Genomic DNA, 27,606 nt, shown 5'->3' with positions numbered 1-27,606 from the left:
AAGAAGAAATTGATAAACTACATATATGTGTTCTATTCTTCTCAGTGACCCAGAAATGCCATGAGCTCCCCATTGACAATAACGTGGTATGAACTGAACGGTGTGTGTTACCCAAGATGGTGGCCCCCATGGCCACTGACCTTTGTCCTTACCTTTTCTCTACAGTAGCAGAAGTTCTCTTCTCCTGTCTCTTAGATCTCACCTTTTGTCTCCTTCCTGGCTTTTCTTTCCCACTCTCCTATCAAATGGTATTTGGCTCTAGGTTTGGGCTTCTGTTTTCTCTTCCAAGTCTGCTTTCCTTGAGTGACCTTACCCTCTGCTGACTCCATTTATCACCCAAAACCTGTGACCTTAGCCCCAGCCATCTTCCTGAATTGCCCACATATATTTCCAACTGTCTACTGGACATCTCCAGTTGGAAGATGGTTGTCTCAGATCGCACATGTCCAAAACTGATCACATTATCTATGCTCCTTGCTTCCCATGACGTCAAGCCCTCCTCAGGTTCCTCCCCTATCGTCTCTCTCCAGATATGCCAGCCACTCAGACATCCCAATGGAAACCTTAAAGACACTCTAACCCCTCCAGCTCCCTCACCATCTGTCAATGTGAATCTGAGGAGCCCTTTAAATCTCTCTCCTTTTCACCTATGCCACTGCTGTCCTGAATTCAGCCCTCCACGCTCCTCTGCTACTGATAATCCTTCCTGTGAGATCTTCCCATCCTGGGATCTTCTTCCACACTACAAATTGGAGATAAGTATCTAACCACAGATATGATCATTCATTCATAACTAATTGCAGAGGGCCCACTTGGTTCCAGTCTTTGCACTCAGAACTGGGAATAGGTTGGTGAGTAGGACCAACAGGGTTCCTGTCCTCACGGGACTCACATCCCAGTTGGGGAACCAGACCCAAAAAATAAGCCCAGAACAGATACATGAATGAAATATCTCTCAGTTAGTTGTAAGGTGGAAATAACGGGGCAGGGTGGGTATCTGAGCCACCACCTGCAGAAAGACCTAGCGGCTCCTCATTACCTACAGAACAAATTTCAGAGTTGGGACCTACCTACATGGTCCAATCTGTTTCCAGCCTTCACCCCCACTGCTGCCTCTGGCCTCCCAGTCCTCTTCCCTGTACTCTATGTCATTTCTTTTTGAATCCCTGGCAAGTAACAAGCAGATGTACTGGAGGATTCAAAGTGTGGGTGAATGGACGGTAGATCATGTCTACTCTTTGGTGAACTTTCCTTATGTTGGCCCCTTCCCCTTCTCCATCTTCTCTCATAGTCTTTCTGCTCTGGTTACTTCTAATGCTCTTTCCTAATAGACACCTGAGGCATTAAGGGCAAGGCAGATCTTGCACCATTCTGAAAAAAGTGTCTGGCACGCAGTAGGTGCCTGAAACACCTATGAAGAGCACAAAGCTAAGGGAAGTGACAGCTATTCTTTAAAAACTCTTTCCTGCTAACAACTCCAGTGGTCATAGTATTTGAAAAGAAGAGTCATGAAGACATCCTTTGCTAAGAGGATCGCCAGAGGTACACACCTGTTCTTGCTCAAGGAACAGCCTCAAAGAGCCCAACTTTGTCCCTGTGTCTTTGCCTTTAAAAAGATCTTTGCATAACCAAAGAAGAGAACAAGGAACCAGATATGTGCCCGTGGAATTGATGCCCAAAGATCTGCCATTATTCATCTGAATGGAAAGTCATGTGGGTTAGCTGTTGATTCTAGGGTTCAGCTCATTCCTTCAAATGATCTGTGAAGAACCAACTCGGTTTCCATCCTAGCAACGGGGTATTTATTTCTTTCCAAGGATCTTAAGTGAAACCTAATTTCTCTGCTATTCCCACATCCCATTCCTGGAACTCCCTAATCACTATTCCCTGCCACCAGAATAATTGAACACAGGGTTCTGTTGGTCTTTGGCAAACCCACTGGGAGTCCCTGCCTCCTTCGGCAGGATGGCGGTAAGGTGGACAGGTAACCAACCGTAAGAAATTCAATAAAAAGTCTGATTAAAGGTAAGAACAAAAATAAGATTTTCTGAGTTGTTTCGGGCCCGATGCCTGCTCTAAGAAAAGTACTGGGCATATGCCAATCTGCCTGGCCTCCCCAAATCATTGGCTCTTCTGAATTTCACACATGGTCACCTCGCCTTCCTTTCTTTTTTCAATCTCTCCAGAAAGCACCCTACCCGTGGACCTGAGCATCTCATTAGTCTGCCTTCCTTAGAGGCCATTTCAGATTTCTCTTGACAGTCTTATTTTATTTGCTCGGGTACAACGTTGCCAGCCTCATTCTTCTCAGCCAAGCCTCCAAAGGAAACATGATCCGTTTGCTGCGTCAGATCACTTGGAAATAGATACAACTGGCTGGGCGTCGCTCCATGTGGGGCTGTAAAATTGCTCTCTCCTTCTAAGTGGGTTGGGTTGAGCCCAAACTGAGACAAGAGGTTTCCAAGGGACACAGAGCAGAGGATTGTAGTAGGTGGTGGTGATGTCGTCAGAGGTCCTCTGGCTTGAGTCAGTGTTAACCTTGCACAGTGTGCGTGGGCAGCAAACCAAACAGCCAGGTCTTCAACACTGGGGTTCATGAAACATTTACAAGAATGGTGGGGGTGTAGACTTGGTGTGAATCTCTTCATTCAAGCCAAGTTCTAGTCTAAATTTTTGCGTTTCCAAGATAAATGAAGACTCCTTAAATTGATTTTGAGACTTATGTATCTTGTGCAAAGCTAGCGGGTTGTCTACACTTCCGCGGGGCCACGTTTATGGAATACCATTGAAATCCTGATATACATTTGCCCAAGGTCTCCTTGGATTTTCAAATGGGATTAATTTATACTTTGGCTTAATTTTTCACGGTGGCATTTTGTTCTAATTACCTGAGAGGCTGTCTAGTCTAATGAAAAGAGTTCTAGGTGGGGGATCAGAAGTCCCAGCCGCATTGATCATGGAGCAAGTCACTTAATGTGCCTCAGTTGCCTTATCTACAAAATAGGAATTGTGTTACTTGCCTTGAAAATCATAAAGCATTATATAAATTAACATATGGCGGGGCTGGCCTCAACTGTGGCTGTGTGATTGAAAATGAAGTGATTCTGTAGGTCTTATTGAAGCTGTGGACCAAAACAATGTGACAGGGAGGTGAACTGGTAGTCAGGTGAGTAGGACACCAGCTGTCCTGTTAGAGGGACTATTTTAAACTCAAGCTAAATCCTTTAATCTCACTCATCATGATTTTTATATAACCTTCCATTTTAGATCACAGAAGTAGGCCATTTGATCTTATACCCAGTCGAAAGATTTTCCTCCATTTTTCTATGAGGAACATAATGATAATTCCTGATATTTGATAATCTGCCTTCATTGAACAGCTTCTAAGTCCCAGGCATCTAGCTTCTGGGATATAGGAATAAAAATCCTTGACTTCAGGGAGCTCATTCCTTTGAAAAGATGTACTTGTAAACACAATTATGGAGAAAAAGCCAGAGAGAGGACAGAAGAAAAGTGACAAGCTTTTAGGACTGCCATTGGCAAACTATAACTGTAGGGCCAAATCCAGTTCACCACCTATTTTTGTGAAGAAAGTTTTGTTGGGTGGGCGTGGTGCCTGTAATTCCAGCAACTCAGGAGTCTGGGGCAGGAGGATCACAAGTTGGAGGCCAACCTGTGCAACTTAGCTAGTCCCTGATTAAAAGAAAAATTCAGAAGCACTGGGGATGGAGCAGAGCAGTAGAGGGCCCTAGGTTCAATCCCCAGCACCACACATACACAAGAAAAGTTTCGTTAGAACACAGAGATGCTCATTCGTTTACATATTATCTGCGACTGTTTTTGCACTGGCAGAACCGAGTAGTTGGTTCAGAGACAGTATGGCCTGCAAAGTTTAAAAAAGTACTTTCTGGCTTTTCAGAGAAAAAGTTTGTTGACCTCTGGGTTAAGGGAGTCAACTCTTACAAAGATTTAACAGTGGGTTAAAGTAGAGAACAGGAGAAAGATTTTCCAGTTGACTAGAACAGTCAAGTACAGGGGAACACACTTTTTAGAGAAGCAATGTGCTCTCGAGCTGGGGAGGTAGCTCAGTTGGTAGAGTGCTTGCCTTGCATGCACACCGCCCTGGGTTCAATCCCCATCACCACCACCACCAAAAAAAAAAAGAAGGCACTTTCTTCCCTTTCGTGGGCATCTGCCACCACTCTGAAGTGGCAGAGGCCATGACGAAGGTCAATCCCTTTGTGACTTCTGACCAAAGCAGGGGCTATAAAAGATATTTCAACACACCTTCCTGTGTTCACAAGATAAACTCTTTCCCTCTTTTCAAAGATTTGACAGAAGTACGGCCTTCAGTTCTGCTCACCTGAAAGGATGATGGAGTTCAGGAGGTGCAGGGGGTAGTTTCTACCCTGAACAGGTACAGTGGTAACAGGCTCAAAGCACAATGCCCCATGTGGACGTGCGTCCCAGGAGGTGGTTGTCACCAGGCTAAACCACAAAATGGGCCAGGACCACAAAATGGTCAGAAAGCCAAATCTCGATAAGTAGGAAAGGAAAGGGGCAAATATACAAAAGAAACATCTGAGAAGGCGCAGGAATGAAGTAATATATAACTTTCATTAACAACTGCTAAAATGGCAGGTGTGGTCTTTATTCCTATAATTCCAGCAATTTGGGAGGATGGGGCAGAAGGATCACCAAATTCAAAGCTAATCTCAGCAATTTAGCAAGGTCCTGTCTCAAAAAAGTGTTGAGGATGTGGCTCAGTGGTTAAGCACCCCTGGGTTTAACCCCCGATACAAAAAGGAAAATAAACAAACCCTGCAAAAATGCTAGAGGTAACGTCACAAGCCTGTAATCCCAGCATCTGGGGGGCTGAGGCAAAAAGAGTGTGAATTTGAGGCCAGCCTTAGAAAATTAGCAGGACCTTCAGCAATTTAGTGAGATGCCATCTCAAAAAAGTAAAGTGAAAGGACTGGGGGTATGGTTCCATGGTAAAGCACCCCTAGGTTCAATTCCCAGCACTCAAAATAAACAAAGAAGAAACAAAAACAAAACTGTTAAAATGGAAGAAAGAAAGAGAGAGAGAAAGAGAAAAAGAAAGAAGAGAAAACCAGCAGCTGCAGTAATGGGGGGTTCTCATTGGTACAAGACAGGGACCAACAGATGAGTCTGGAAAAAAATGGGCTGGTTTGGGTGGGGAAGCGCCCATTAAGTCAAAGCTAACATGTTTGAAATCCATTCTGTAATCCCTGGTCTCCAAATGGGACGCATTGTAGAGCTGAATCAAGCTGAACTATTAGGATCCAGGCAGAAATTACTGGAATTTTTATTTTTTTAAGAAATAAGAGATGTGGCTTCATAAAATTTAATGTACACATTGAGAATGGGGTCCAGACTTTTTTAAGTTCCTGGAGAACTTGAAACAAATTATGTCAATACCAAGAACCGTTATTCCAACTTCCACTCTGCCAGTATTTTCTTCTTTCCAGAATGTCGATATATCTTTGCAATGAGGCATTAGTTGGGTGACATAAAATTTTAGGGATGGTAAATACACCTTAGGAACACCTCATGCCATCTAGACTCAACTTTCCCCTGTGACCTACATGAGTTTCTAAGGCAAAGGAGTCTCGATTAGGAGGGATGCAGCCACTGCCACCACCACTGAGGCCAGTCCCCCTCCTGACAGGCATGAGTAAGGGACTCTACGGGCAGACACAGTCTCTGAGGCCTGCACATAGGCTTCTGGGAAGGATGATGGCATTTCTCTTCAGAAAGAGGCCAGGTGGGCCCATTAATCGAGATAGCCAGCTCTGTTTAACCACCTAGTCCTTGTCACAAAGAACCCAGTTGCCAGATTGGAGGAGTTTGACCTATATCCTGTCACAGGCTTCAAGAAAAGAGGAGCCTTTTCGTTCTTGGCGTTCCGTTGCCGCAGTTGGTGGCAGTAAGCGAGGCAGGATGCTGCGGAATCTGCTGGGTTTCCGTCAGATTGAGTAAAGGACCATCAGCTCTGCTTCATGCAGCCATTTTGAAAAGAAAGTTCCAGAGAAACAAAAGCTGTTTCAGGAGGATAACGGAATTCCAGTGCATCTAAAAGGTGGGGTAGCTGACGCCCTGCTGAATAGAGCCGCCATGATGCTCACAGTTGGTGGGATGGCAGATCCTGTGTATCAGTTGGCTATTGCCTCACTTCCCAAGAAGCAGAACTGTTTACAGTCATCTCAGCAATCATTAGGTTCAGTTTAATTCAGCTCTCTATAGACCAGTGAGTGACCTGATAAGTAACTGAACTCTTCTTGGGGATCAATATTTACTGACATGTACTAACTGCCACCAATAAAGCAGTCTTTACCATGAAAGAAAAGAGAGGGGGAGAGAGAGAGAGAGAGAGAGAGAGAGAGAGAGAGCCTAAACTGAATTGAGCAGAGAAAGGATCCGTTGAGTCCCCTGGGGATAAAGTTTGAGCTGTCCCTGAGAAGACAACCTGGAAAACATGAAAGAGCATTTTCTTCTCTGTGCTTCACCAAAGAGGGCACAGGCTCTTCCTTTCTGCCTATCTCTTTGAAGAACTTGGGAGGGGAAAAATGAAAACAAAAACAAATGACAGCAACCACAACCATTTTTTATGACCACAGATGGAGTTGGGGGCAGGGGCAGAGAAGAGACACTCTGCCTGGCTTTCCCAATTCCACATCATCTGGGCCTGCTTTGTGACTAAATCTTATTCCCCACATGGATTCTTCATTCCAGCAGCGTCTGTTTTCTTTCCTCAGAGAGATCACCCAATTCCATTCTTTGCTTTTGGTTGAAATTCCACTCAATGTTGGCCCTCACGAGCCTTCGTCTCTTTACAAAGTGTCACCCATTCTGCTACACCCACCCTCTCTTCCGTCTCCTGGTTAGCCGGAGTCACATTGAAGCAGGGCCCCCTTGTATGTTTCTCTGATTCAGGTCTCACCAGCTGACTTTCTTGGGAGGATGTGTCATTATGTATTTCCATAGAAATGAGTGAGCAAGTTGGAGAATAAATAATAACTCATTCCTATATGAAGATCAAGATCTTGGAAAATGGAGTCAAACTGAATGAGGGGGAGATGACGCTCATGGTTCATGGGGCTCAGAGCTTATCTCAATTGACCAAGAATTCTGGCTTTATAAGAATTCTGGCGACCCATACAGAGCTGGGGCATGGTCTGTGCCTCCAATAACGTGCAAATAATTCAGAATTCTATATTTGCCCTGCAAAGACGAGTTGAACTCTCTAGATCTTGGAGTTTTAAAAAACACAGGGTATGGTTCACTCATGCCTGGAAGCATTGGGAAGGGGCAGAGCCAAGGCAGAACTGTCCAAGTGATGTTCTCTGTCCACGTGGCTTTGGTGGGACTTCTGGGGCTGGATGCCAGCACAGACATGCCCTTACACCAGCTCATAGCGCCTGAAGGAAGCACCATTATGAAGACAGCTCGAACACTTTCAGAAAAAAAACTCTGGAGTCTTAGCTAACAGCAGGCTGGAATATGTGGGACCCCAAAGGAGGCCACAGTTTAGCATCCTTTCATCCAGAGGAGGGAAAAAAATTCCTCCTTTCTCATTCCTTCTCCCAAATTAAAACAATGAAAATCAGTTCTCATTATCCCGATAATTAAGTCCCATTCAGCCAGCTGACAGCAGCCAAAGAATGATTTTTCTGTGCTGCTCTGTGTGGCTGCCCTCTGCGGCCCCATTCATGGACCACTGTGTGCATTTAATCACCCTTAGCTGGGCTGAGCTAATGAAATGCTGGGGCCTTGCCCTGCCCTGACCCTGCTGCTATTTCTATCTGAGCTCAGCACGTCCTTTGCTTGACAGTTGCAACCGAACAAGCAGATTTTTCTCTCCCATCTATGGAGTGTAAAGAGCCTATTTTGGCAGCCTGTGGGGCTGGGGACCCCGCTGGAAACCCAGTGAATGCCCCTGGAGGTTAATGTGCAAAGCTGTTTTCCAGACCAAGAGGCGGGAGAGGGGGAGGGCGCGCTGTGGCCCCGTGGAGGAAGGGCTGGGGGCTCTTCTGGGGCAGAAAGGGAAGATGAGCCTAGAAGGAAGGGGCCGTGCAGTGGGGGCACGTTGATGTATCCTGATGCAGACCTGAACAAAAGCCCTTTGTCATTATCAAAAATCTCCCTCCCTCACTGGGGTCAAAGTGAGAAAATCCATCCCGTTGGGTTTCCAGTTCACATGGCGTGGTGAAAGGAGAGGATCCCGCAGAGAGACTGCTCTCTTGAAATTCCTGTTGTTTTAATGAGTCCCCAAGATTTCAGAAGTTTGGGACTAAGTTGCCAAAATTATAGGCATTTATCCATATTGAAATTTAGGAATTTACATTTAACTAATGGAGGAAAAAAATAAAATCCCAAATTTTCTCTGAGGGAATTTGGCGAGAAGAGACCCAAACCATTGTTAAATGTGGTAGTAGATGGCTTTATAAAAATAGAAAGGACATAGCTAAGAAGCACTTTAATAAGGTTGACAAACTCCAATGCCCCTAAGGACCAGAAGGTCAGAGGTCACCCAAATGAGTGAAGGGAGACAGGTGGGAACTATGACCCATTGGAAAACACTCGCCCAGTCTTCGTTAGAATGGCAGTTGCTGGGTAGCTCTGGTGGCTTCGTGCCATTCAGGTGAACAGGCCCCGAATTACACGATTCCCCCCTCCCTGCCTCTCTTCCTTCTTTCCTTCCTGCCCAACGCTCCCTCCTTCCTTCCTTCCTTGAAACTAGGCATCTCTATTCTTATATGAAGTCTCTAATTGTTAAATGCTGGAAACTGATTCAAGATGTGAAACACACACACACACACACACACACACACACACACACACACACACGGTGTGCTAGCCAAACAGAATATGTTGGCATACTGTAAGCCCACACCTAACATTTGGAGGGCCTGGGGTCAGAGTACAAATGGAGGCCCACATATCATATATCTAAATATTTAAAAGGTATAAATCAAGCTCATGAACTGTTAACAAAATATGTTCTCTCAACCTGCAATGAAAATATATGCCTTCCTAGCAGCATAAAAACCTGGGGTGAAATCAGAGTTCTAGGATAACTTGGAGTTCACAGTAATGGAGCAGTGTGGGGAAAGCAGGCTCCTGGCCCCCCGCCCTTCTCGCCTCCATCCTGCATTACCAGGGGTCTTGCATATCTTAGCCTACAAGTCAAGCTCTGTCTGTCCCCCTGTACCTGCCCCTTGAATTAGCGCTGTACACACCAAGCATGCAGACTGCCCGGGGAGAACACACTTAGATGGATTTGGCCATGTTTGAGAGGATGCTGACTGAGGTCCTGGGACGAAGAGTGTGGTCTAAAGGAAGAAGCATGAGCTTGGGTGATCACTTCATTTTAGTCCATGGGACAAGAAAGGGCCACAGTGAGGGGCTTTAAGTGTGGGATCTCAAGGCAGGGATCTCTTTTAGCAAGATCTAAGTGTGTCACTGGCCCCAATTTGGGATCTCAGACTTAAATAAGCAAATGTCTGTGAGTGAAGAAATTTTGACTCTTGGCCTGTTTTTATAAATAACTATGTGACTTTAGATAAATTAGTTTTTGATTAATCAGTTTCTACATTATAAAATGGGGACAGAATACCTCTTTTTAAAAATATCTTTCTGTTTCAACATGTTTTTTAATATCTTTATTTTATTTTTTTATGTGGTGCTGAGGATCGAACCCAGTTCCTCACACATGCCAGGCGAGCGCGCTACCGCTTGAGCCCCATCCCCAGCCCCCAGAATACCTCTTTTAACAAATTTGCTTGAGAAAATTATGCATCTGGAAAGTAATAACTTGAAAAATAAAAAGGAGGACTCAGAAAATAACCTCCATAGATACAAACTTTATCAAAAGGAATACATGTATAAAGGTCTCACTCAAAATACCGCATTAAAAGTCTATCTTTCCTTCCTTCCTTCCTTCCTTTTTTCTTTTGTGGGATTTGAACCCAGGCCTCATGTATGCCAAGCCAGTGTTTTACCACTGAGCCCCAGACCCAGTCCTAAAAGTCTTTCTTTTAATTCCAGGTATAGACTAAGCCTAGAGGAACTGAAATGACAATACTTTTCGGGGGATTTTCCCTCTCTTCCACCAGTCCATTAGGATGGTTGTCCCATCACATTGTTCTTAAAAAGCTATTACAGAGGAAATAAAATGAAAACAAAACCTGGGATTTCAGTGGTTCATGGCCTGATTGGAAGCACAAAAGGTTTCTTGTCTCCTTTACTATCACACAGCAGTTAGGTCTTGTGGCTGTTTCTTGAGTCAGAAGGCCAATTGCCCATTTTTCCTTCCTAATAACACTTTGATTTTCTTTCAAGGGATTATCTTTTCCCTGTAGGATACAGTCTGCGCACACTGCTGGTAAACAGGCTTGTGATCCATGTTGGGCCAATCAGATGCTCCCTCAATGGAAAGTGAATTTGAACAGAGGGACAAAGAGAGTGGACATGATGGAAATTTCATCCCATCCAGGTGAAGTATCCTGACCAGAGACTTTTAACCTTTGATATGGTTCTTGCTTCTTAGCTTCTAGAAGTTTGCTTGCTTTCTACCCATTTCTAAGACTGATTTTCCAACCTTCCCTTAATCCTGCGGGCGCTCTCCATTCTTCTTTTAGACTCCCTTTGGCTTACATTGCCCAGAGGTATCCCTGTTGCACACACCCAGAGGACCTTGGTGGCTATGGTGGCACCAGGGCCGTGGTGCTGGCCTTCAGGCCAGCTTACTGAGCGCTGTTGAGACCTTCCACGTGCCCTGACGCAGCGAGAGCACAACTCACTAAGGGAAATGACACAGAGACTCAACACTGAAGCAGTGGCACCAGCCCAGGCTTCCTCCACCCAGTTACACATATTCATTTTCTCTCCGGGTTTTCCTGGAATGTTGGAACATTCATTTAGTCTTTCACTTAATAGTATGAGCTGTTCATAAAATGGCCAGCAGAATCCCAGCACTTCAAAGGGCGCTCCCAGAATGAGATTGCAGTTGGAATCAATATAAAAATGAGTCAGCGGGGTGCTTCCAAGGGCTGCTGTTAGATCGATGTGTCAATATCACATGCTTAGAAATTAGGTTACAATGCACCTGACTGCCCTTGAGAGAAGTTAGTGGAAAAGGGCAGAGGGCTCGCCAGGTGTCTGGGTGAGGACATGTGGGAACTAGAAAATAACAAAGAAGGGAGATATGCAGGTGGGGGAAGATATGGGGGACGGAAGTAAAAAGATCTGGGAGCTGATGGCAGAGAGTACCTGATCACCAGGACAGAGGTGCAAGAATGTAGGACACTGGGGCAGAAAATACCCCAGACTGACTTTTAGATTGACTTTTGAAATCAATGTTAATAATTATTGTTTAAATGCTGGGGAGGGGGCGGCTAGGAAGGATTGAACCCAGGGGTGCTTAACCACTGAGCCGCATCCCCAGCCCTTTTTAATATTTTATTTAGAGACAGGGTCTCAATGAGTTACTTTAGGGCCTCGCTAAGTCGCTGAGGCTGGCTTTGAACTCATGATCCTCCTGCCTTGGCCTCCTGAGCAGCTGGGTTATTGTTTAAATATTTAACTTCAGTCATCACCAGAGTCCTTACCTGAGCTATCACCTGAGCTCTTACCCTGAGATTGCTCTGCAGATCCTCCAACCATAGGAAGAAGGGTAAGGATGCAGAGGCTGTACAGCCGAGCCAAAGCTAGAGAGTGAGGCCGTGGGGTTCTGTCCCCAGCTCTACAAACAAACAGAAAACAAAACATATAAAGCACTTAGTAATATCTCTGGCACATTAGTGCTCAATAAATATTAGTTACTATTATTCAATTTTAAAATATTTATTGAGCTTTCTCAGTGTTCCAGGCACTGTTCCAGTTCTTGAGATAGATCAGTGAGCAAAACAGACAGAGATCTCCACCCTTGGGGGGTTTACATTCTAGCGGGGGAGACACTATAAACAATGTTGGTGGTATCACTGCTCTCTGACCCCTTACCCACCCACTCCACTGAGCTTTCTGGAAATCCTCTAAATCCTAAATCCTTTATCCTCTTCAAACATTCTGTTGGTCTTCAAGCCTTAACTCAAACCTGACTGGCCTTGAGGATTTGGTTTTCCCCACAGCACTCAAAACTGGAGCTGGATTTTCTCTCGTTGTCTATCCCAGACCTAAAGTAGAGACTTGCTTCCTCCTGCTACTTCTAGACCTTTCCTCCTGCTACTTCCAGACCCTTTTATGTGTGTATACAATATTATACATATATATATATATATATATATATATATATATATATATATGGATGTGTATGTGTGTGCGTATATATGTATATATTTTTTATTTTATTTATTTATTTATTTTCATTTTTAATTTTTGGTGGTACAGCTTAGATCAAACCCAGGACCCTGCATATGCTAGGCAAGCAGTTTACCGCAGGGCTACATCCCTATCCCTTTTTATTTTGATTTTGAAATACAAATAACTGGGATTATAGGCGTGTGTCACCGCACCAGGCTTCCTCCTTTATCCTTTACAAACCATGGCTATTCTCAGCAACTTAGGAGTTCAAAGCCAGCCTCAGCAACTTAGTGAGACCCTGTCTCAAAATAAAATATAAAAAAGGGCTGGGGATGAGGCTCAGTGGTTAAGCACCCTCAGGTTCAATTCCCAGTACCAAAATATCAAAACAAAGACAAAAACCATGGCTACTTGGTTGCCCCTCCCTGCAGACCAGTGACCCTCTCCCACCTCGGTTGCTGTCACAATGGTCTCTCTGTTCCTCGGTTGTTGAACACTTGGGCTCTAACTCACCTTGCTTTTTCACCCCTGTGTTGTCATTATTTGGGGGCCTTTAGCACCTTGCTCTCCGAGTCCCTGGACCTCCTCATTTCCACCCATTTCTGCCACTCATTTCTCAGCTACATGAAAAGGCCACAGCCTCTGCCTGTCACGCCATCTTTCAGGCCTAGATTTCAGGTGTCCCCCCAGCAACGACGTTTCACCCTTCCAGCCCCCCTTCTCCAGCAATTCCTGGGCCCTAATAAGACCTCCAATCGGTTAAGTTGATTCACTTCTTATGATTTTTCATTATTTTGTTTTATTTATCACCTTCTCTCATGCCTTTATTTTTCTCTATATCCATAATCAATTTTACAATTCATTACTACTGAGCTCTGTATTACATCTCTTTGTCCCTCTCTCTCATGCCAAACCTACTTAGATATCACCAATATCAGATTAAACCCACCTACTGGTTTAGGCTGCAATGGCCCTAAAGCAGTTTAAGATTAACAGAGAAAATAATTCACCTCAATTGACTGATTACGTTTTACATCCACGATTTAGTCCTCAAATGCTCAAATAGGCTATGCTGCTTCCCTAGTAAGTTCATTTTAACTTTTCTAAGAGCACTGGTTACATCTCCTCCCCCTCAGACCTCCAGTGATTATCTGTTCTTAGCTGATGATGTCAACTCAAGTCTCTTTGAGAGATCAGAAATAACCAGACAGGAACTTCCTCAACTCCAGATGTGACATCTGTAAAACTATAACCTAGTATGTCTTCCCTTCCATTAAAGGCAACTCCCTCTACTTGTGCTGGATGCCATCCTCTCTTGATGTCCCCAGGATTTTGTTCCCAAGGTCATCCACCCCTCCAGCAGTTTCTTCTGCTCTATGGATAATTCTCATTAGTATACAAAGTGCTCAGGTAGATTCCTATCTTGAAAAATTCTCCTTCCATATGACCTCCCTTCCAGCTACCATTTCACTCTCTGATCCCTTCTAATTTGTTTTCTGTAGTGTATGCAGAATGCTGTTGACTTTGACATATTGATGATATTATATTCAGCAAACTTATTACTTATAATGACTTCCCTACACAATGATTTCTTTTTTGCATTAACAATCTCATTCTCTTTAAAGAAAGGTAGCTTTGTCTGTTCCCTTTCCAGTTCTTATTTCTCATTTCTCATTGCACTGATAGGATTTCTGGAATGATATTGAATAACAGGTGATAGTAGGTATCTTTGTCTTTTTTCTGAATTTCATGAATATGCATCTCAGGTTTTATTTTAGATGTGATGTCCATAAAGTTATTAGTAATAGATTCCTTATCAAGTTAAGGAAATTCCTTCCTATTCTTTGTTTGCTAAGAGTTTTTTGTTTTATTTTGTTTTGTTAATAATGGAGGAGACATAGATTCATCAAATGATTTTTCTGCATCTATGTAAGATGATCATTAACATTTTGTATTTTAATCTTTTTCTCTAGTATATTCTGTCAGTCATCTCTGATGTTAGATCATTCTTGCTTTTATTTTTTATTTTTATTTTTGGACACAATACCTTTATTTCACTTATTTATTTACTTATTCATTCACTTTTTAGGCAGTGCTGAGGATTGAACCCAGTGCCTCAGACATGTGAGGTATGTATTCTACCACTGAGCCACAACTGCAGCACCCCTATTCTTGCTTTAAATAAATTCTACAAGAAAGTTTTTTAAAACACACACACACACACACGTCATATCTGGTAATATTTTATTTAGGAATTTTCACCTGTCCTTGTAACAGCATCGTCTATAGTTATATTCTTATGTTTGGTATCAAGTTTATAACAGTCTCATAAATTGAACAACTTTCCCCCTTTTTTTACACTATAAAACAGTTTGTATAACATGGGGTTGGCTGTTCTATGGTGGTCAATAAAACATTCCTAGAAAGCCACCTATGCCCCGTGTTTTTAATGTGGAGATTTGGAGTAATGAGTCAATTTCTTCATGTGTTATTGTTTGATCTCGATTTTCTAACAAATTATCTTCAATTAATTTCAAAAATCCACTTTTCAAAAAACAAGTATTATTGTCATTTATTGGCATTAAGTTGATTATAAAGTTGCTCACTCTATTTTTTAACAATTTTTTTCATCCTGATTGTATCTACACTTGGGTTATGTTTTCTTTTCAATTCTTAATATTTATTGAATTTTTTTCTCATTTTCCAGAGCAGTCTTGCTAGAGTTTTATCTATCTTAATAGTCATTTCAAATACTCAACTTCTGGATTTGTTTGTTCTATTTATTGTTTCTTTGGTTGTTTCTGTTTTCCATTAATTTTTGAACTTTTAATTTTGTTCTGATTTTCTCAAGCTTAATCTGTTGTTTTCATTGCTTCTAGATTGAAACACTTAACTCCTCTCTCTCTCTCTCTCTCTCTCTCTCGCTCTCTCTCTCTCTCTATATATATATATGTATATGTATATATGTATATATATATTTTTTTCAGGGTCTTAGGATGCTAGGTAAGTGCTCTATCACTGAGCTACGTTACTAGCCCTCTTTTGTTTTTAATTAATGAATTGTAGAGTTATAAGTTTTCCATCAAAATACGGCTTTATTTATGTTGCTAAGCTTTGATATATAATTCCATTGTGATTTCTCTTTAACATGTAAGTTTCTTAGGAGAAAACTTTTTTTTAAACTATTTTTCAAAAAATTGAATCCCACTGTGATTAGAAGACATATCTATATGTTAATTAATTCTCACAAATTTGTTGACACCTCTTTTGTGTGACTTATGTCCATTTATGTAAATTATTTAAGTGTTCAAAATATTTTTTAAAAAAAGAATACATGTCCTCTATTGTTGAATTTTGAGCAAAGGGCACATCAGTTTGAGGTTATATCTTTTATGATTTTGGTAAGTTTTGTTTCTTTGCTGGTTGGTTTGTTTTATTGAAGTGAGGTCTAACTCTGTTGCCTAGGCAGTTAATAAGATTTGTAAGATATGAATTTAGATCTCCTACCATGATTGTACGTTTTGAAATCATCTCAGTTTTTGCTTTACCACGTTTGAGTTTTCACGGTTATGTTCTCTGGAGCCTATAGGTTCATGATTGTTAAGTGTTTTTTTTTTTTTGACCAAGAGTTTCTTTTATCATTATATAGTTCTCTTAATCCCTTTTAATATGTATTGCCCTAAATTACACTTGTCTGCTATTGTAAATGTGAGACCATCTTTCTTTTGGTTAATATTTTATGGTATATCCCTTATCATTTATTTATTTCCAAGTTCTGTATGATTTGGCTCCTGTGTGTCTTTTGAAAAAAGTGTGCAACTGGATACTTTAAGAATTCTAATCTGATAATCTCTGATTTTTAGTAGATATATTTAATACAATTATGTTTATTGTGGGTACTCTAATTTTTTATTTACTTCTTCCAGTTTATTTAGAATTTTCTTTTTATCTTCCTTTGCTCTTTCTCATTTTTTCTTCTTTCCTGCCTTCTCTTAGTTTGGTAAGGTTTTCTACATTCCATATTTTTTTCCCCTTTGTGGATCTGGAAGCTATAGATTAATGTTATTTTCTATTCATGATTATGCCAAAGTTTTATCATGTACATTTAACAATAAATGTTTAAAAGTCTAAAAGATTTTTGGTGTCTTATCTCCCTCTTGAACAAGGCAAAACTCTAAGCACACTTTAACTGTTCAATAAATATCATATTATCTCATCATACTATCTCAATTGATTTTTTGATTTAACCATTATTTTAAACTCCAGATTTATTTTTCTAACCTGTTGAAGTAAATGCATTTTAATCCATTTATTTTTGTGTCCACTATAGCTTCTAGATTTCTATCCTATATCTTGAGACTAGTAGGTAGACATACTTAAATCTTTGTCAGGTGGTTTTGTTATTATCATGTCTTTTGTACACAATTCATCTAGAAGTCTAGAAGTGTTACTGTTTCTTTTTGTGTTGATTATCTTTGCTTGGATACTAATTTTGAGTGAGTTCCTTTTTCTTTCATTCTCACTTTTTTTTCCCCCCTATCCTAAAGGTTTTATAGAAGTCTCTGCTTCTCAACTAAGTGGGAGTTGAGATCCTGCCCTGCCATGGTCTTGGTGATGTCCCCCTGTGCTGCAGGGAAAGCATCCTAGCTCCCGTGAGCTATAACTGTTTCCTCCCCTCTCCACAGGCCTGCAATTTCATTGAAGCTATGGTTGTAGGAAGGTTCAGCCTCAGGTTTTTTGACCTTCTTTCTGATTTGGTTTTTCATCTCAAGAAGTGAGCCTAACTCTAGGAACTTCCTGCACCTGGAACAATTATAGCCTTATTACTTTACAGGAGCTTCTTGTCCTACTTCTGGATTTGGAATTCTGTTCGCTCTTTCTGCATAATTCACCTAGAGAAAGAGAAGCAGTATTTTCTTTTTGGTCCCTGGAATTGAACCCAGGGATGCTTAACCACTGAGCCCCATCCCCAGCCCTTTTTAAATATTTAGAGACAGGGTCTTGCTGAGTTGCTTAGGGCCTTGCTAAGTTGCTGAGGCTGGCTTTGAATTTGGCAATCCTCCTGTCTCAGCCTCCTGAGCCTCTGGGATTACAGGCATATACCACTGAACCTAGAGAAAAGCAGTATTTTCTGAAGTAGAATAAGGTTGGGAATTATTTGGAGTTGGACATAACAAGGTTTCACCCATAGCCCCACCATTTACTAACATGCAGACTGGGGGCAAATTATCTAACTTGGAGTCTCAGTTTTCTCATTCACTAACCAGGAATAAAACCTACCTTTTGAGATTGGTAGGATAAAGGTTAAAAAAGTGCCTGGCACCATGGATAGCTATTTAGCACATATTGGAATGAGTATTAAATAATCATCTTAAAGGTAAATAATTCATTCCAAAAACATCCACCTTTTCCAGGATGTTTTTCACACAAAGTATGGGACCTCGACTCTCTCCTACATGACGTATTCCTACTGGAAATTACCTTTCAGGTTGACCACAGGTTCTTACAGGAAATCAGGTAAAACTTCATTTATTTTGTTTATGAAATATGTCCAATTTCCAAAGCGTCCTTGAGATACTTTACCGTAAAAGACACATGTACAGCAAGTTAGCCGAATGAGAAAGAAATTTAAACCACAGAGGAGGAAGGGACACTACTTATGCCAAAAACCTCAGTTAATTGTTACTGTAATTGAGCATTAAATTTGTTCAAGGCTCCCTGACAACTGAAGGCTGAGACGAGGAAGTCCAACGTGGGTGACATGAGAAATGTGACGTGTGGGACATGATTCTCAACAGCCTAAGCTTTTCCCTTAAACAGTTTAGCAAGGTTATAATGGACTAGAAAACATTAGGATTACTCTGCATTCAGGCTACAGGTTGCAAAACAAGACGGAATTCTTCGCAGGGCACTGAGGTGTCTTTCCCCAAGGTTTGGCAGCAGGTGGAAGGACGCTGGGTTTGAATGGCTTAGTGCAAATCTGTTAGAACCAGGAAAATGAGATTTTTCTCAAACTGACTTTTTAGAAAACAATGTTTTCAATATTCCAGGTATAAGAATATATATGTTGAAGAAGATTTGGGAACATGAAAGAGTGGAAAACACAAAATGGAAATATCAGAATCCCATCGAAACAAACATAATTAATATCTAATAAATTTCCTTCCGACTTCTGTCTATGTGTCCTTACATTAGCTGCCTTCTTGGAGTTTTTTCCTAGCTAAGTGGTTCTACAAATTGGTGGCCTTTGGCTGCGGTGGTTTTTATGTTTATAATTAAAGAGCCACTGCTCACATACTGCACACCTGGTGTGTTGCAGACAGTCATGGGTACGTTCCAGAACGCCAATCCTTCCAAAACCAACAGGCACAAGGAAGTTTTCCCTGTTTGCAGAGAGGTTATGTAATTTGTCTAAATCACACAGAGTGAAAGGAAGAGCAAAAACACCGATTCAGGCTTGTCCATGCAGCAGATTCTTTGACAGTGGGCCACTTCCCAGAGACACACGTCTCCCACATGGTGCTGCTGCTGGGACCCCCGGAAGTGGGAGTGTTTGTCTGATGGCAGCTTCACTGGCTCCTGGGCACAGAACACAGACGGAGCTGAGGTCCCCACTCTCTCTCTCCTTTTCTCCCCTTTCCCACGTGCTAGGTGGTCAAGAAACTTAAGTGATCTGTTTCCAGGTTAGCTCACATGGCTGTTCCGATAGGTTTTGCTTTGATAAAATATTGGAATTCAAACCTTTTCCATGGGAATCAAGAGAAAGTTAGAACCCAGTTCTGTTGTTTTCATCCCAGTGATTACCAAAGAGCATGGAGAATTTTTTTTTCCATTGTTGTTATTATGAGCTTTATAGTTGGAACTTTGAACAGACAGAACTTCTCTCCTGAGAGCCTTGATCTGCCCAGAAACTTCTCTCCTGAGCAAGGACTGAAGCATCCTGCAGCAGCTCCCAAAGCAGTCACTAAGTCACTTCCTCTGACAGACCCAGGCCACACAATTGTCAGGGCATGCTGGCTGCCACACCCAGAAGAGGCAGCGTATTGTGAGTGGCCTCCGTCCAACACAAGCAGTGTCCTGGGCACCAGGGACACCTCCTGGCTGAAAATGAGCTAGACTTCTCCCCTCTCCTTCACCACTTTTGAGGAGCTATGAGCTATGTTCTGAGGAACCAAGTGGCCTGAATGTCAGGAGCTCTTGATGGGCCACGCAAAGAGCCTCCATCCTCCGACAGTGGGCCATCAGAGCCCTTGGGCAGCCTGGATGAGTCAGGCCGGGTTGCCAGTGAGTCAGTAACCAAGAGGCCCTCTCCCCGCTGCCTTGCACAACTCTAAACACAGGCTTGTCGTCCCCACGATCACTCATCTGGTTGTGGCACACCAGAGCCTACTTTCTGAAGGAGATGTTCGTGGGAAAGAAAGTTTGAAAAGAGGATGTACACACCTGAGCTTCCACGTTGTGGGTAATGGGAACTCTTTTCAGTTGCTTGAGGCATGATACACAGCAAACCACGAAGCAGCTGGCTTTCCTGATGTGCCAAATGACTTGCCCTGAGGTTTGGGACCCATTTAAGAATAAGAACAAGAACAACAATACCATGAAAACTTTCATAGCTCTGAACATTTACCAGATACTTCTCTAAGTACTTGACATATATTAACTCAAGTGTTTTACCCATTTTACAGATAAGAAAACAGAGGCATGTGTTCAAATGATGTTCCCAGTGTCATCGAGCTTGTAAGAATCTGAGCTAGAACTCAAGTTTCTTGACCTAACTCAAAAGTTTGACCTGCATGTTCATGGGGAGGAAAGACGGAAGACTGGAGAAAGATCACAAATATTCTAGCAGATAGTTTTTCAAACCCAAGGATGTCTCAGGGTGGCTCATGGGAAGGCTAATTCCATATTCCAGAGCATAGAAAAATCTCCCAGGCCCTGAGCTGGCATTCTGGGTGAGCGTGAGAAACACCTCCACATAACGTCTCAGGGTGTGTGAGCCACACTGAGGAGAGGCCCTGGCTCACTGTCCAGAAGTAAAAATCCTTCTTAAGAAGAGACTGTGTCCGGGAAGCTCTGGTGGCTGAAGGGTCCACATGTAGGTGCAACATGGCCAGGAAGATTATAGAAATGTCCAGGCTCATGTGGAGAATGCTGAGGTAGTTATCAGGGTTTTCAACCCCCAGGCTCATGGCACCTGGCGGAGCTTATCCTTGGCCCTGGGGGGTCAAAAACCATGATAATCCTGAAATAGTTTCCCATGGCCATTCTAGAAAATTACCACAAACAGTGGCAGAAGGCAATACAAATGTATTATTTTATACTTCTGGAGGTCAAAAGTGTGACACCTAAAATTAAGGCATCATCAGGGGTGGCATTCCTGTCTAGAGACTTTAGGGAAGACTCCATTTTTTGTTTTTGCCAGTTTCTAAAGGCTGTTCCTTGGCTCATGGTTCCCTTCCATCTCAAAGCTGGCAATGGCCCACCGTGACTTTCTCACTGTGTTTCACATTGACACTGACACTTCTGTCTCCAGATTCCACATTTAAGGAAACTCAGGATGACCTGTGGCCCATCTGTACGATCCGTGATAATCTCCTTATTCTAAAGTCAATTGACTGGCAATCTTGATTTCATCTGCTACCTTAATTGTCCTTTGTCATACAGCATAATCACATATTGCAAGGATTAGGATGTGACCCTCTTTGGGAGGCCATCAGGCTGCCTAACCCAGGCCCCCAAATGGTAAAACCAAGACTCTCTATCACAGTTGAGGGAATGCTGAGCAGCTGGTGATCTCTGCCTCATGCGGAAGAATCATTGTGGATCTGCTTCAGAAAGCAGGCTGGGAAATCACATAATTGGTTTTTAAAGAGCTACAGATGCACCCTTGTTCTTTTTGTGGTGCTGGGACAAAACCCAAGGCCTCACACATGCTAGGCACACTCCACACCACATTAGCCCACACCTGTCTTCTTGAGAGATCTGAAGCAATTCCTGTCTAGAGCTCCAACGTGTTTGCTCCCTGTCAGAACCTGGGAAAGAACTGTCTGTGGGGTCAAATCATTGATACAGGCAGCATGGAATCTTCCAGAACAACAACCACACAGGGCAGCTTGTAGGAGAGCATGAACATTCTCCCACTTAACCTGGCTCAAAAATCTAAAAAGAATGTAACCAGAATATTCCCTCATCCTGTGTCTTAGGTCTGTTTGGCACACTTTATTTAAAACCTGCCAGGGCCCATGAGCTGCTCACCCCACCAGGGACCAGGGTAGTGAGTGTAGAACTCTCGAAGTGCTTTTATTTCTTGGTATTGGAATGGCTCTATCAAGAGAGAAGAGGCCCTCTCTCATCCCAGTCAGGGTTTGCTCTCTCCATACACTTATCCTTCTACTCTGGTCATTTCTCAGCATTGGTCTGTCAGCTTCAGAAGTTTTAATTTTTTTAATTTTAAGTATCTTTTTATTTTTAATTTAATTTTATTTTTCTATATCTGTGCCACTTCAGAATCATGACAGTGGCTCTCTTGCTAGGTCCCTCACTCCATGGGCCTTTGGGTAGGTTGTTGGCTTTTCTCTGCCTCAACGGTGCTTATGTGCAATGTGAGGATAGTGACAGCACCTACTGTGCAGGGCTGGAGTGAGGAAGTGGATGAACCATGGAGAGGCCTCAGAATAATGCCCGACACTTGGCAACGCTGCTGTAATCCCTCTTAGCTGCTATTATTTGCAAAAGGTCAGATAAGAGACACACCTCTTTTCTTAGTAGCCACAAACCAGCTATTTTGATGCCACTGGAACACTGATACACCCATCTTGACCTTACACACACATTTCTAAGCAATGTCCCTTTTTCTGTTCAATGGAAAAAGAATATGGACGCCTCCCTCAATAATATTCTGCTCCATGGGATTAGTATTCCTGCAAAGGCTATTTCTTATAGCAGAAGGCAGAAAACTAGTCTCCTGCCAAGTGGGTATTTGAGAGCTGGGCACTTATGTAAGGGCCCAGAGAAAGTTACTCTACACAGCTGGGGTTAGGGACAAAAATAAAGCAAAGTGGGTTCTCTCAGGACTCTTTGGTGCCCACTGTTTGCTCTAATCCTAACCCCTACTCAAAAGGGAACTTTCTATGCAGTTCCATCTTGCCCTGACAGTCAGTACGATCCTATTAACTCAAAATGCCTCCCAGACAATCTGTCTCAAGAACAAATCTTGGCCAGGACACTGTAACATGGCTTCAACCTCCATGTCCCAACTCACTTTCTACCCTCAACTTTGAGGCACAGTGTTCACTGTCGTGGGACTGTCCTTGAGGTATTTGCCCTCAGGTTCCACCCTGCCCTAGGGCCACTAGCTGCCCTCCCTGTGGTGTTCTGCTTTCCATTTCCAGCAGCAGTTACTCAACCTGTCTCTCAGTGGCCAGGTGCCACCACCAAGCCCAGAAGTGCTTCAGGGCCTGAGAACCTTGACTCCCAGTGGTACACAGGCTGCCTAAATTCCTCAAATATGCCCCCTGAAACAGGAGGTCCCAGAGATTCAGTTTCTCTCACCAAGTTGCAGCTGAGGAAAACCATTCTCAAGGCCGGCCCGGCCCGGAAAGCTGTCAGAGAACCATTTTGCGTTTTACTCAACATCAAACGCATTCCAAGACTTATCTAATCAGTTGAAAGCCTCTTCAACAGTGAGGCAGAGGCTGTTCCTACAAACTGTGCTGAGCCAGGAAGAGGGCCTTGATTTTCAAATGCAAAAATAATGGCACTTTCCTCTTTTGGCACAGGCAAAGTTGGTTGGCAGCTGGAGGTTTGGGGTGACCTCTGACCCTCTCCCACAGTTCCTCCGAAGTCCCACTGCACAATACTAAGCCACCCTCAAATCCCAGGCTCTAATTGGCTCTGGTTTGTTTTGCTTTTCTCTTCTACCCAGAGCTTCAAAAGGCATTTCGATAATTGTTTGAGGCATGAAAAAGGCAGGTTTCAGCTTTCCTAACTGGAATTGGAGGTAATTACTGTCTTCCACACACGAGCTGGTACATGCTTCAAATCAGATGGCCCGGGTTGTTTTATAGAGGGTGGCTGGGCTTCTGAGCCAGGAGGAGGATTACTGAGCCTTCCAAAGACTCTCTGTTTCCGAGACAGAAGAATCCAGATACCTCAGAAACAGTGGGGAAGCCTTCCGTATTCTTTCTGCTGTCCCTCATCTCCGCCCAGGAGGTTTGTCCTGAAAAGACTGTGCCCCCAATCCCATCCAGGAAACTCAGGAGGCATCTTGGGGTTTTCTCTCAAGAGACAGAAGTGTACACCCCAAATCACTCCCATCAGCAACCATGGGCTTGACCTGAGCTGTCCTCCTGTCAATCCTTAGAACCAGGATAAACCCAGCCAGGTCATGTAAGAGCTGCCCCAGAGAACTAGGATAGAGATTCAGTTTGGGGCTGTTAGAACAGCAAACCCCTGAAGGGCAGTCCCAGGCTCACGTCTCCCCACCCCCACCCCCCTGAGTGTGGACTCACACTCAGGAAATAAGAGCGGGATCCTGTTTCAAACCCACGCCTACCTGCTTGTGTCCACAGGTCTCTGACTCACATCTCTAACCTCCATTGTCCTCACCTGTGGAATGAGAAGAGTAACTGACCCCACCTCATTGGGTGGTTGTGAAGCTGAAATGAGGTTAACCCGTGTAAAGGGCTTGGCGTCCGTGCAGGAGCTGGTAAGGGCTTAATAAATGTTAGCTACCATAATAGTCAGAGGCATGGTTTCTGGTGCCAAAGGAACCACTCTGAACATTTGGAGCTTTTCAAGACTGGAGATTGAGAAATGGAGGAAGAAAATGTGGTGCTATGAGAACAACGGAAGGAAGCAAAAGGGAACAGGGTGACAGCAACACCCCAAAACATGTTCCCAAGGGCATCACCTTAAACACACTAGGTTGCCTGAAGCTCCACAGATTAGGGACTAACTGTTGCCTCTTTGCCACGATATATCTCAAAGAGAACTCGCTGGTTTACCATCATTCATAACCTCAGTGTGAACAGGTTGCTTTCTTCCTGCTACCTGCACTCATAGAATCTACCACCGGCAGAGGGATTGGGTTAGGGAGAGGAAGGAAGAGAAAGTAATTTAGAGTTTGGAAGCACTGTCCGGGGCCAGAACAGCTGTTCAAGTTCAATTCCCTGGCTGGCCCGCAGACAGCCCCCCGGGCTCTTGGGAGAAGGAGAGGTGAGTTGGATGCATCCTGGGAAACCTGCATGGCTTCTCTGACTGCCTCCCACTCTGCCAAGCCCTGCCTGTGAGTGGCCCAGGGAGCAGGCCTCAACCTTTCCCTGTCTTATTTTCATCCCTAAAGAATCCCAACCAGGTGGAGAGCTTGTATCGTGTCCCTGAGGCTGACTCCCAGAATTTCTCTCTTGATTTGGATATTCGATGGTGTGCTTGACATCTCTCTTTCAAATGTCCCAAATAGAACTCTCAACTCTCCTCACCCCAACCCCATGTCACTAAAATCAATCCACATAAAAAACCCTCCCAGCAAGGCTTCCATGTAAATATTCTCTCTGCAAATGAGCTTAGAAGCCAGTTGACCTATTTCTTGTTCCATATGCTCTTCCTTCATAGCCCTTAAGACAATATAATCACACATTTCTTTTTATATTAGATGTATAATATCTTTTTCCTAATAAAGTTCATGTGAGTGAGGTGACATTTCTCCGTCTTTTGTCCTTCCCTACATCTAGTTCAGAACTTACTTGGGAAATTTCCTCATTATAATTTATATAATTATATAAATTTAAAAGAAACCACTGTCTTCAGCAATCTAATGTGGGCATAGTAGGTCCTCACTATATATTTGCTGAATGAATGACTTCAAAGTGGAGAAAGGTCCTGGGGTCAGGAAAAGAGTTTCTATGCACAAAGAAGGGCCTTGAAACCTGTCGAAAAATTCTTGAGATCACTCACATCTTGTTTTCCTGAAGTGGGCCATTTGGCCTCATTCCCCTGCTATTTGAGAGAGCTTCACATTTAATAAAAGCCCTAAACAGTGAGAACTAACATATATGGTATGATCATGAACATGGTGAACTGCTGCAAGCTTAAATGTCTGTTATGGGGAGTGACTCAATTACATGCATAAACATGGTTGACTCTCAATTATCCATTCCAGTGGATAATCTAATAGCCAATAATCTAATAGTTTATAATTTAATAGCCTATAACCCTGACAGTTTAACATGTGGCTTCAGATTATGTTTCTGAATTTGCATCAGATATAGGGAGCTTTGGTCCTTAGGAATTCACAGTACTTTGAGTTCATATGTCCAATGTCACTGCCTCAGTTACCTATTAAGGGCTCTGGACTCCAACTACATACAGGAAAAATTGTAGATTGTGCTTGGGAGAAAAGTATATTGGTTTTCCGTCATAAAAATTGGGGTCTAAAGCCCAGCTCTTCATTTGTTATCTCTGTTTTCACATCACCTGGCCCTGTCTTTGTTTCCTCGTCAATACCTACCTCCCAGCACTGTTTCAAACACAGTCCACTTTCAGAAAAAAATTGATCGGAACCACCCTCAGGCAGGTGAAAAACAAGTCTGAAGCAGACTTGGGGTCCCCACATACTTTCTGTTCCCCATCTGGGGAAAGAAAGACTTCTCTCTTTTCTTTTTTCTGCCTTAAAGTACCTTCTCTTCCATGCTCAGGGAGATAAAGTCAGAGGTCTTTGCTTTACGAAATCTGGTTGTGAAAGTTCCTGATTATGTCTATGCACTTTTGAAAGAAAAAGCTGCTCTCCTGACCAATCTAACACAGGAAACTGACTGTGGGCTTTCCCTGGGCTCAAGTGGCTCCACCAATGGTACAAATTGATGGTGACTTTCTTCATGATGATGCATATATCTGGGCATGTGCTGGTGCTATCTTGGGTCTGTATCAAGGTTGCAAAGTGGAGAAGACCTGAGATGCAAGGCAGAACCAGTCATGTTGTCAGTGAGTGGCTGGAACCCCAGAGTTCCCACCTCCTTTTCCTGTCCTCAAGTTTATATCTCCAGGGAAAACAGCTGTCCATTCTCAGACCAACTGGGACTGACGCCAGCTGTTTATTCCAGATGCCAAGAGCCAAATGCACACCCACTCTCCTCTCCCACTCCTTACGCTCAAAGTCTCACATTTTGTTGAATTTATGAATAACCTTAGGGACTTGCTAAGGAGGCATTTCTCCAAGCACTACCTCCAGAGCAGCAGATTCAGTTAGTGCAGTTGGCCAGGAAGTCTGCGTGGTAATAATAACATCTCTAGCTCATTTCGTCTCTTCTCTAGAAAATTCCAATGTAATTGATCTGAGAATCACATTTGGAGTGGGAACCTTCACCGTGGCGGCACTGGTAAATGCCTAACAACCGGCTCAGATGCAGAGGGGATTCTGGTTTGCAGTTCACCAATTTTTGTGGTGTAAATATTTCTACCCTGGTCCATTCAAGCTACCAACATGACGTCATGACTGTGGCGGTGGGAAAAGGTATGTGCAATCCGTTCTTACAAGTCCAGAATAATCAGTTCCAGAGCACCATGTGGTGGAAAACTCTGGATGCTGCCAAATGCTGACTCCTGGACTCTAGATTAGAAAGGCCACTCACTGTTCAGTCCAGGATGTCACAGCCCTGGTTTTGTCCTAAATCCTGAGCTCTTTGAGTGGTTTGTTTTGGTGATGGTTCCCAGAGACCTCTGGGGGTTCCAAACCAGAAAAAAGAGGCAGAGGAAAGAGAAAGCGCCCAGGGAAATGCAGGTAGTGGAAGCTGCTGGCCACGCCCACGCTCTTCACCTGGTGCAGGCCAGCTTTCAGAGGATAGGGGTTTTCAAACACCTGCTTCGGCCTTCATTTGATAAGCTTTCTGGTCAACTCACATCAACCTGATCCTGCTGACCTGGAGAAGGATGAAAAGACTGAGTGTCAGGGACGCAAGGGGATGAAAGGGGATGGGGGAGGACCGTGGGGTGGTCATGCGACCCAGGGTCACCACCAGCTTAAGACTTCCCCTTTGTCTCCTTGCTCGGGCCCCATGTTTGAAGGTTTTAGTGATTTCCTCCCCCCCCAACCCCGACGAGGCAAACAGATGTGGAAAGGTCTGCAGTTCTCAGGGTTCAGGACACAGTCACTGGCTGTTCCTGCACTCACAGACAGGCCAGCTACTCGGTCACTTAGTAAAATGGCTAAGCCCGGTCAGGTGTGGGGTTCAAACCACCCCTGCACTTTTGCCATGAAAGGATGTGTGGGCTGAACTGAACAAGAAT

The 27,606-nt window shown here is 43.4% G+C and overlaps 1 pseudogene; it reads left to right on the top strand.

The window, feature by feature from the left end:
- Nucleotides 1-5,553: 5,553 nt before the first annotated feature.
- Nucleotides 5,554-6,252, top strand: LOC107143454 (annotated as a pseudogene).
- Nucleotides 6,253-27,606: the final 21,354 nt, after the last annotated feature.

This window comes from Marmota marmota, unplaced genomic scaffold (genome assembly GCF_001458135.2).
Source record: "Marmota marmota marmota unplaced genomic scaffold, marMar, whole genome shotgun sequence".
NCBI classification, from domain to species: Eukaryota; Metazoa; Chordata; class Mammalia; order Rodentia; family Sciuridae; genus Marmota; species Marmota marmota.
Note: the sequence above shows the minus strand (reverse complement) of the source record. Positions and strands in the feature narration are given on the sequence as shown.